We start from the raw sequence: 10,499 nt of genomic DNA on the forward strand, positions 1-10,499 counted from the left end.
TTGCAACACAGCTTTAAATATAAAATTTCATGGTAAGAATTTACAACAGTAGGCTCCTCCAGGGGATGTGACACATCCTTTTGTACTCTGTGAGTAACATTACTCACATTGTATACGTTCACATGCACACATGGATGCACATAAAAACAAAAACCAAAAGTCTAAACACCAGGACAACAAAACACCTACTTTTCCACTTTCAAAGTATGTATTATATCAGAATATACAGTATACATTTATTCTATAATACAGATGCTTTTTTCCCTTCAGTCAACAGGTCCCAGTGTCGTAAGTAGTCCAGGCTTACCTTGAACTCTTGGCTATCCTGTGCGCATTGCTTTTCCCTCTTGATTAAAGGAGGAAAAGTGTAAGATACCACATTTGGCCCAGATGATAAAAATCACTGGAGATAATTTAATAATTTGTTAAGATTAGGCCAATCTTAATGATATTTATAGTCTAGACTTCTTTTTTTTTATTTTTCGAGACAGGATTTCTCTGTGTAGCCCTGGAACTCACTTTGTAGACCAGGCTGGCCTTGAACTCAGAAATCCGCCTGTCTCTGCCTCCCAAGTGCTGGGATTAAGGCATGTGCCACCACTGCCCGGCTAGACTTCATTCTTGCTTTTTTTTTTTCAGATAAGTTTTTTTTTTTTTTTTTTTTTTTTTTTTGTGATCCAGACTGTGTTGAATTTGAGATGATCCCAGGTCACTGTCAGAAGTGCTTAGATTAGAGGTTTTGCACCTCCAAACTTGACTTTACAATACAGGCCTTGGACTTTTATTGTGACTTTCTTTGTTCTGTTACTATAAACAGTTCATTAAATTGCTACCTTATTGGAACATGTAAGTTTGGGTAACCTAGATATGCATTCCTAAGTGAAGGTCACTCATATTTGGCTTCAGCATACAGTATCTCTGCAGGGATTCGAGGAGACCCTATTGAAGGTGAAGAATGAAGGCACAAGAGACACAAGGAATGAGAGTTAGTCTCAGTTCTGATCAAGCTCTGAAACTTTAATTTCATGAGCAGGTTATAAAGATACAGCAAAATGGGAAGTGTGGATAAGGGTCATTGCTTAGGGCTATCCCATTGTTATATCCTTATTGCCCAAGGTCATCCCATTGTCATAAACTCTCAGGAAATGCCAGAACACAGGCTTCAAGCAACTTCATCTTTCTGACTTTATCCAAGTTACTCCACTAAGGAGATATGATAATGCAACAGCACCTTCCTGGATGAAGTCCAGAGGAGATTTACTTAGGGAAAGGACAAGAGTGCTGATGGATGGAGTTATAGGCATCTCTTTGCCTTGAAATGGTAATACAGAAACAAAATGGCTGCCTTATGATCTGGCTCTGAGTCTAAATGGAAGGCAGGCATACTTCCTGGCAGTTTTAGTTATGACAAATGATATATTTCAGACAAGATGGGTGGGAGAGGCAGGCCACACAGTGGCTCCTCTTAGAGCACTATTGCACTACTGCCCCCATGAGGACATAGTTTTGGGACCTCCATAAGGGCCTTCAGGGTTCTCGAAGAGGATTGGGCATCTTTCTAAAACCTGAAGAGAGAACTGAACCCTAACTGTACATTGATGTAGAACCTAGAGAGTGACATGGACTAGCAGCAGTGAGGCTATTTAATCCCACAGATGTTTGCTGTAGGTGTGTGTGTACTCCTGCAGTGTGCTTGCCAAGGTCCAAGAACAATTTGTAGTATTGTTTATCTCCTTCAAAGAGGATGTTGGAGATGGAACAGAGGTCTTCAGGTGTACATGCAACCCCAGTACCACAAAAGGGCAGTTGTCCTCCAACAACTTGAGGACACTGTACATAAATTCATATGAGTAAAAAGCACTTGGATTTGTGATTTACTAGAGATGCCCCTGAGGATTCACATGCTTTCCTTCTACTTTTTCCTTCACCTACTCGACAAATATCACCGAGTAAATCAAGCCTGAATGCACACAGTTCAGAACGAATTTATCTTTGCAAAAGAGAAGCATTCTGATGCAGGAGGGTGGTTGTTTGCAATCTTTGGTTTGAATTGCAAATATGAAAGTAAGATGGCTGCCTAGTAAAACTAGTTGCCTGAGTCTGTACAGAATGGAAGCCAGGCCTTTCTCTTCCCTGTTTTTTTTCAGACTAGATGGGCGGGAGAATAGGGTGTAAGATGGCATTGCTGAATTTGTCTAGAGCTCTACTGCCCCCAAGTGGAATTAGTTTCAACAGGACACCAGCATAGTTTCTTTCCCATGGGGCCCTGCTAGGAGGAGGGCTGGCCTTTAAACTGAAGCTCATTGTCTTCCAATGCACCAAGAAATGACACGAAGCTGGTGTAACTCCTTATAGAACCTGAAAGTTGAGGGGACTGAAGTGGGCCACAAGCGGTCTGGGATATTGAAACTGTGCTATTCCCAGCTTGGATATGAAAAAGGAAAATGCAAACTCTTCGCAGTCAAGATGGCTCCTGTTTGCACTCCCAGTGTTCAGAAGGTAGGAAAAGACTACTGTGAGCACCAACCAGGTCAGCCTGGGCTAGAGAGAAGACTTTGTGTCAAAGAACTTAGCGAACCTTTAAAAAGGGCAGTCTCCTGGGGTAGAGGTATGGCACTATAAGAAGGAGTGTGTCTGTGTTTATTGCTCTTGCCCACGCTGGAAGCAGAGCTTCATGTACCATCACTGTACTACAACTGTACTATGCCTGCTGGATCCAGGACTGCAGCAGTGTAAGACCAGCAAGGACAAGCCAGTTCCAGGTGGCACAGGTGTTTAGGAAAGGTCTGACATTTATCCAATTGTTTGAAGGGATGGAGGACCCAAACCGAGGGCAAAGAATTAGGCTTCCATCTAGGGGAGCAGAAGTGTGGGAGGCTGGTGGGTGGGATGGATTCAATATTGACATTTTTTACAGAGATAGAATGGCTAAACGTCACTTGGAATTTGAAGATGAGTAATTGACATAGAATTGAATTTCATATAAGACACAGTAGTAAGCCCCATACGATTTAATTTATCATCTCTTAAATGTCTTAAGTAAAATGCAGAAGTCTATATATTAAAAATATATACTAATATGAATATATGCCCAGAGTTTAAGGTGATGACAAAGACTGTGTAAAGCTATGTCTGTCAATGTTGAAGATTATTTGAATGTGTTCATGGGTAACATGCATATCTTTTATAATAACAAAAGAGATGTTCATGAAAATCTTGACTATATGAGTATGGTGTAGCTATGTACCAAAAGCTCTCAGTGCGCACAGCTGGGTGACTATATTTGAGAAGCCAGGTTTAAACATTTGTTGAGGGTTTTTTTTCCCTATGTTTTTTTGAAGATATGGTTTGCTTTTTCTTTATGGAATAGTCACACTATAATAAAGTCCACCTAGGCTGGCCTATAACTGGCAGTTCTATCTCAGTGTGGCTTTGTAGATATGTAAAACAGTTAAGCATTTAACAACAAAAATTATGTAGAGATCCTGTCTCAAAAAACACAAAAACATCACTTCTGAGTAGTGAAATAATCTTCAGATTCCCCAGTATACATTATTTTATATGTATTAAATACATTTAAGTACTTATATAGATGAATAAATATGAATAAAAACCTTAATATTTTGTCAAAAATAAGCTAAAAGACTTTTATTGGCTCCTCGAGAGATAGGAGATAAGAGCCCTGGCTGCTCTTACAGAGAACCCAGGTTCAATTTCCAGTACCCATATGGTGATTGACCACCATCTATCATGCCAGTTTCCAGGGATCCAGAGGCCTCTTCTAACCATCGTAAGCATGAAGCATGTGACATGTGAGTGCTATATATACATACATATATACATACATGTAAAACACATAAAAATAAATCTAATAAAAAGAGACTTATGTATGAATAACAATGTTCCTAAAAAGAAGCTGTATTTGGCTGTGAGTAAAAGACTCCTGGAAGAGCTGGGTTGTGGTGGCATAGGCCTTTATTTCCAATGTTTTAGAGGCAGAGGCAGGTGGATCTGTGAGTTAGGGGCCAGCTTGGTCTACAGAGTGAGTTCTGAGAGAGCCACAGAGACAGACAACCACAGAGAAACCCTTTCTCAAAAAACAAAACAAAGAACGAAAGAAAGATGAATGAATGAATGATTCCTAGAAGGAATCAAAATCACAGTCCTACGGAGAGATTGGGATTTTGCAGATTCAGAGGACAATTATTTTATCTTGGGCTAGTTTTAGCCTTCTGGAACATGCATTCCTCATCCCACTCTGAACTAACATCTCATGATAATACATAAAAACCTCTTAGAAGCTATAAACTTAGCAGACCACTAGCTTCCACCTATCCAAGAGCTGAGAATGTCATCAGGTAACATCTTGGAGCTATAGAATAGCTTCCCCTATAATGTTGCACCCACCATGTATCCACCAATGTCTTTTAAACGTGCCCTGATTTATGATTTTTATTTGTTGTAAGGAAGTATAAAAATCCTGTGAAACTGCTTGCATGTTAGAACATGGAATTTGGGGTAATCTAAACCTGTATTCCTGCCGGGAGCTGTACCCGGCTTAGTTGGGTGGCGGGGAGAAGGTGATCTTCTTTCTTCTCCTCTGGTCGGTTGGTTCTTCTTGAGGCAGCCAAGGGGGATAGAAATTGGAAGAGCATCGGTGAGGGGTAAGACTTGGTCTTACGAGATTTGGGGTAATATCTTACGAGATATTTAGGGTTGCTGTTTAATAAAATCTTTCTTATCTACATTACTAAAGTTTACTTACTAGGCTACTGTAGCTGACCTGGTATCTGTTGGATCCTCTGAAACTGCAGTTTCTGGCCACTAACACCTCTGCCCAGGGACAGCAGAGAATTAAGCAATGCCTTTGATCTGTCTCTGCAGGTGCTGCCAGGCTCTAACTTAGGTCTGTTGGTTTGAGGTCGCAGGAAGAAAAGACACTTAAAGAAGTTATTGTAGTTTATTGCTAAGTGTAAAAAGTTTCCTATCTAAGGGGGAAAATGGGAAGGTCCTAAGTGGAAAAAGGAAAAAATTCTAACAAAGGAAAAATTCTAAGTAGAGAAATTCTAAGCAGGGAAGAAGGGAGAAGAGAGAGAAGACAGAGACAGAGACAGAGACAGAGACAGAGACAGAGAGAGAGAGAGAGAGAGAGAGAGAGAGAGAGAGAGAGAGAGAGAGGTGAAGTGAGGAAGAGAAAGTGAGTTGCTAACGGACGTCCCTTTGTCTTATACATCATTCAGAGTACCTGATCACATGTTACAAAGTTCATCACAAGTTCACACCAAAATTCAAATCATAAATTGAAATAGAAGCTTACAATCGAGAATGTTTACATGCATATCCATTAGGAGTAATTATCTGGCTAAACATCCATCACCTGTCTAACTCCACAGGTTCACCGAAGGTTTAAAACTATAACTAAGAAATTAGTGAAGTTTTGTACAGATAAACCCAGGCAATATTTTTTCTTCGGTCCTAGCACCTAAAATAAATTGTGAGTTCCCTTATAGTGACCCTTGGTTAATAGTTTTACAACCACCTTGGAATGTGCTCTGAGTAGGAGAAAGTCTGGTTACTATCTAAGAGCAATTAACTGGTGACACTTGAGAGACTGGCAGAGTTTTCACTGTAGTTTTGACTATCAGAAAGGGACTTAATAGCAGTCCCACTATAAAAGAGCTTAATAATCATTGATATAATTTTAGGAATTCTTATAGGATCATCATTAAGACTTAAGAAGTCATCTATTTGTCTATATAGCAACACTACAAGACAGTACATCTTCATGGGTCTGCAGAGATCTGCTCCAAAGGGGAGTGCTATTGCTTAGTGATTGTTATATATGTTTAATAATAATAGGAAAAGCATATTAATAGCAGGATCTTTCCTAAAATATGTCCAACATAGCCTTGCTAAATGTGGCACACTTGTCGCAGATAACAATCCGAGGCAAGCATTTCAGGATAATCAACTGCTAATTATTAGCTTGTCCTATTATGGCTTCTGACATGTTCCTGGGCCATGGTGACTCAAAATGGATCCAGAATAAACCATGCTTATTCCCTTTAAGTTTAGAGCTGTGGTTTTTATGTCAACCTATCAAGGTTTTATTTTCTACAGTCTAGGTCTTGCCATTATTTAAAAGTGTTAAAAACTGTCTAGAAAGGAGAACATGTTAGAGATAAAATACTATGTAATTAAGTTTATGTAAAAAGTCAGCTTGATCCCTGGGCATAAAAGGCCTAGGTCAGAATCTGGAGACTGGTTGGAAGTGAATCTGAATGAGAACTATGATTTTCTCTTCTCTAATCCTGGTGTTTATGCATTTTCTTTTCTTTCCTAGGTCTGGATCCCCTAGGTCTGCCATCAGGACCACCAGAAAATTTGATAACTATAGAAGCACTTGATAGAAGGCTCCTGGATAAAGATGGGCAAAAATCAGAGGCCTTTGTCATATGGATTCTGAGTTCTTCAAAAAAGATGTCTGATGACAGATGATAGTGGGTGCCTTAGATCTCACTTCTTTTTCTTTCTTTTAACATATTTTTGGTGCTGGGATAAGATTCTAGCCCTTCCTAGTATGTCTATTATTGATAGCAAAGGGAAACCAAAAAGTAAGTTCTTATATAGGCTTACTTCATCAGAATGAAGAAAAAGGCTGAAGACTGGGTCTCTTGCTGATTTTTTTTTTTTTTTTTTTTTGGTTTCCCCAGATTGGAATGGTGGGAGCAGAGCAAGATCCTTGATGGGCTAATACTGTCATTTTGTGGGACAAGTTTTATAGACCTCCAGTATACAGATAATTTCTGCCAGGCAAGGCCCTATGGGAGGTCAAATGGCTACACACTGCACTAAAGTTTACATTATGTTCCTCTGTGGTACCCCAGGGCCGTTCACTAGTGTACTTTTGATACAGTGTGTGGTCCTAATGCCTTTCTGTAGCAGTATCTTTGATGAAGGCTATTCTATCTAAGGTACTCCTTCAGGGTCTAGATGAGTGGTTCCCAATGTTACAGCCCTTTAATACAGTTCGTCATGTGGTAACCCCCAACCATAAAATTATTTTCCTTGTTCCTTCATAACTGTAATTTTGCTATTGTTATGAATCACAATGTAGGGACTGGGGAGATGGCTCAGTGGTTAAGAGCACTGACTGCTCTTCCAGAGGTCCTGAGTTCAATTCCCAGGAACCACATGGTGGCTCACAAACGTCTGTAATGGGATCTGATGCCTTCTTCTGGTGTGTCTGAAGACAGCTACAGTGTACTCATATACGTAAAATAAATAAATTTTTTAAAAATGTAAATATTTTTTGAAAGTAGAGGTTTGCTAAAGGGGTTTTGAAACACAGAGGTTGACAACTTCTTGTCTTTGAAAGTGACACGTTGGCCCAGCTTGGAGCCTAATCATCTTCCAGCACCTTTAAGGCCTGTCAGATCAGCTCCATGGAAAAGAACTTAGTGTTTCAAACACACTTCCTTGTGTCTTCAATATAGATTTGGATCATCTCTGAATCAGCATCTCGAGCACTCTTCCCAATCCTTCCATGATGTAGAGAATGGGAAGCTAGGATATGTAGTTTCTTTTGGCCTTGTTGTGATTTACTTTACTCAGTGTTACCAGTCAAGTAGTTTGCTAGAGTATCATTTTGTCTCCACCATAGATTGATTGGTGAATAAAGCCTGAAAAGGAAGAAAGTGCTTCAAGCCTGAAGAACACCTTTGTTTTCTGTTTTGAGAGACAAGGTCTAGCTGTGTATCCCAGAGCAGCATTGCCTCACCATAGGCTTGGGGTAGTTTGTCAGCATTTCAAGACATCTCTAGCAAAAACCTCACAAATCCAAATGTTCTATGAGTTGCTTTCTGTTTGATACTGGTATTCTTCCTTTACTTCTGTCAAGCTGTTTACCTATGAGGAACGTTCAGACACATCTGCAAGTAGAAATAGTTCTTGCTAAAGTCTCCAGACACTTGGGCACGCCTGAGACTGTCCCAAACACACCTTGCTGTGTGATTTCTGGAACTGACCTGTTTGCTGTTTCTACATTATTGCAATAAAGTAGCCATTTGACTTAGAGTGGAGATGTTAGTTAAAAGCCTGCCAAGTCAGGCTCTAAAGGGCTAGAGCAGAAAGAATTACCTACAAGAGCCTGAATTTGTTCCAGCCTCACAGTAAGCGGAACCAAAGCACCTCTTCTGGCTCTGTAGACTTCATTTTCCACACCAAGGTAGAACTGGCATCCCGGCCTTTCTTAGGACATGGAGAAGGCATGGGGTCCTGTGTTAAAGTTCTTCAGATTGTGTGCCTCTGGTTGTAGACACATTGTAGGTACAGGCTTTTTTTTTTTTTTTTTTTGGTTTGTTTTTTCGAGATAGGGTTTCTCTGTGTAGCCCTGGCTGTCCTGGAACTCACTCTGTAGACCAGGCTAGCCTCAAACTCTTGAACTCAGAATCCGCCTGCCTCTGCCTCCCAAGTGCTGGGATTAAAGGTGTGCACCACCACCGCCCGGCCAGGTACAGGCTTTCAAGTAAGTGGTTGTTCACTCCTGGCTTCCAGGGAGGATCTCAAGTTAGAAAAGACTAGAGGCAAATACTTAGGGTGCTGTGAGCCAGCCTTGATGGCTGTGGGCTACGACTCACCTTTATAAGATTTAAAGATAATAGAGAGCGAGCCTTCAAAACTGCGTGTCCTCTCTCTGATATCATTCTAAGGGGGAAAATGTTTTGTCTGTTGTCAATCCCCAGATGAAACAGACTCTTCAGAAAAATATGTCCTGGTTATGAGGACAGGTGCTTTGGGTTCAGCCTGTCATCACTGGCTCAGCAGCAGGTCTTTTGTCTCTACCACACACCATTGGATTGCTTCTCTGATACTTTAGAAAAAGTAGCCATCTGCTGTCTTCTTCAGTTTTACAGGGGAACAAACGTCTTATGTATATATACTGTATCAGTATATTCTCATGTGCTGTATGAGCTCACTGAAAAGCTGCCTCTAGAGGGGGGACTTGGCCTGCTACTTGACACCCAAACACACATGAAAGAGCACCTGAACTTCCTGTCCTGAGGTCAGTCTAGACTCCCCCAGGTTCAGGGAAAAGGAGATTCATAAAATAGCCCAAGAGCAAAGGCACTGTGTGTTTAGGACCAGCTCAGGGTAAATTTATTTCCAACAGAGGTTCCTAATGTTTATTCCATGACAGGAAGATGCCTACAATGAACAGTTAATGAGATACTCACCTCTAGAGGGGACTTCATCTGGAAATCCTCAGTAACTCCAGCATCAGTTTCAACAAGGCTTCTTCAGTTGATTTCTGCAGGATATTGTCAACATTGATTTGATGATGGTTTATCTGTTACCTTTCTCTATATGGTACCTGTACTCATAGAAAGCCAAAGGCACGGGCATGGTACATCATTCTCTGGACCATATGGAATATATTTAAAAACCTCTTTGTGTCTCTTATGAGGTTTGTTTGGGAATTTACAAGGCCTCATTAGCACTATATATAAAGGTAATCTTAGCTCATATTCAACTATTTAATGAGATGTTAGTTTCTGTAATAATCAGGAAATAAAGGAACTCATAAATATTAAAAGGATATAGAAGCTATCCTAAGTTAAGATCGTTGGATGTTTTAAAAATGGGAGAAAAGATACTAAAAGAGGCAAAGGGTGGTCCTAAGCCCAGACGACACCTGAGGACCAGGACCACACTCAACTGGTCTTGACAGTAAAAAGAAAAAATGATTTCTGGCCAGCTGCGTGTCCTTAAGCCAGCAGAAAGTATGATCAAAGGTATATGTGTGTATAATTGTAAATATATAAATTTTAGCCTTTGATTCTATAAACACAAATTGTGTGTATATACATATATGTATGTATATGAATCATAGTTGCCGGACATTAGACTTAAGTCTATGTGAGATGTGTTTTGGAAAAGCATTTCTGACTAACATTTTTTTTTTTTGGATAAGGAAAATGCTGGATAGATACAGTGTTCCAAACCTTAGTTCATTCAACACTGCCGCACCTACATGGGAACCAGCCGAGAGACAGCCCAACTATTCTAACATAAAAATCATGTGCTAGTTAGTTATCTTCTCTTCCTCTAGAAGCCACCTGAGGAGGGCCCCATACTAGGATTTGAGCCACTCCAACATCTGTCAAAGTCCCCTTTACTGAGACAGTGTGCTTTTCCTTCCTACAAAGCCCATTGGTGGTGTCATAGATTTTGGCCCCACACCCATGTCATGCAGCTCTACCAGGGTCTATCTGCTTGACTCGGAAGCCCTCCCCCTGTTTGTTCTCTCACCCTCTCTGGGCAGCTGAGAGACTTACACCTTGGCCATGCTGGGAATGTCTTTTTAAACTAATAAAATGGTTCTTGAGCTTCCTTCTGAGTCACGTCTTAAACTATTGCATTAATGAGGCTGAGAACCTTAAGAAGGGCTCCCAATTTCCCTGGCAGCATGTGACATTCAAGGTGGGCTCCCCAAATTT

General features: G+C 40.5%; 1 long non-coding RNA gene across 1 annotated transcript; it reads left to right on the forward strand.

The window, feature by feature from the left end:
* The first annotated feature begins 1,616 nt into the window (after positions 1-1,616).
* Positions 1,617-7,079, forward strand: LOC114619137. Its single transcript, XR_003711073.1, has 2 exons — positions 1,617-2,499; positions 6,344-7,079. It is a non-coding gene; the product is annotated as an uncharacterized LOC114619137 (long non-coding RNA).
* Positions 7,080-10,499: the final 3,420 nt, after the last annotated feature.

This window comes from Grammomys surdaster, unplaced genomic scaffold, assembly GCF_004785775.1.
Source record: "Grammomys surdaster isolate TR1022 unplaced genomic scaffold, NIH_TR_1.0 147, whole genome shotgun sequence".
In the NCBI taxonomy this organism is placed as follows: domain Eukaryota; kingdom Metazoa; phylum Chordata; class Mammalia; order Rodentia; family Muridae; genus Grammomys; species Grammomys surdaster.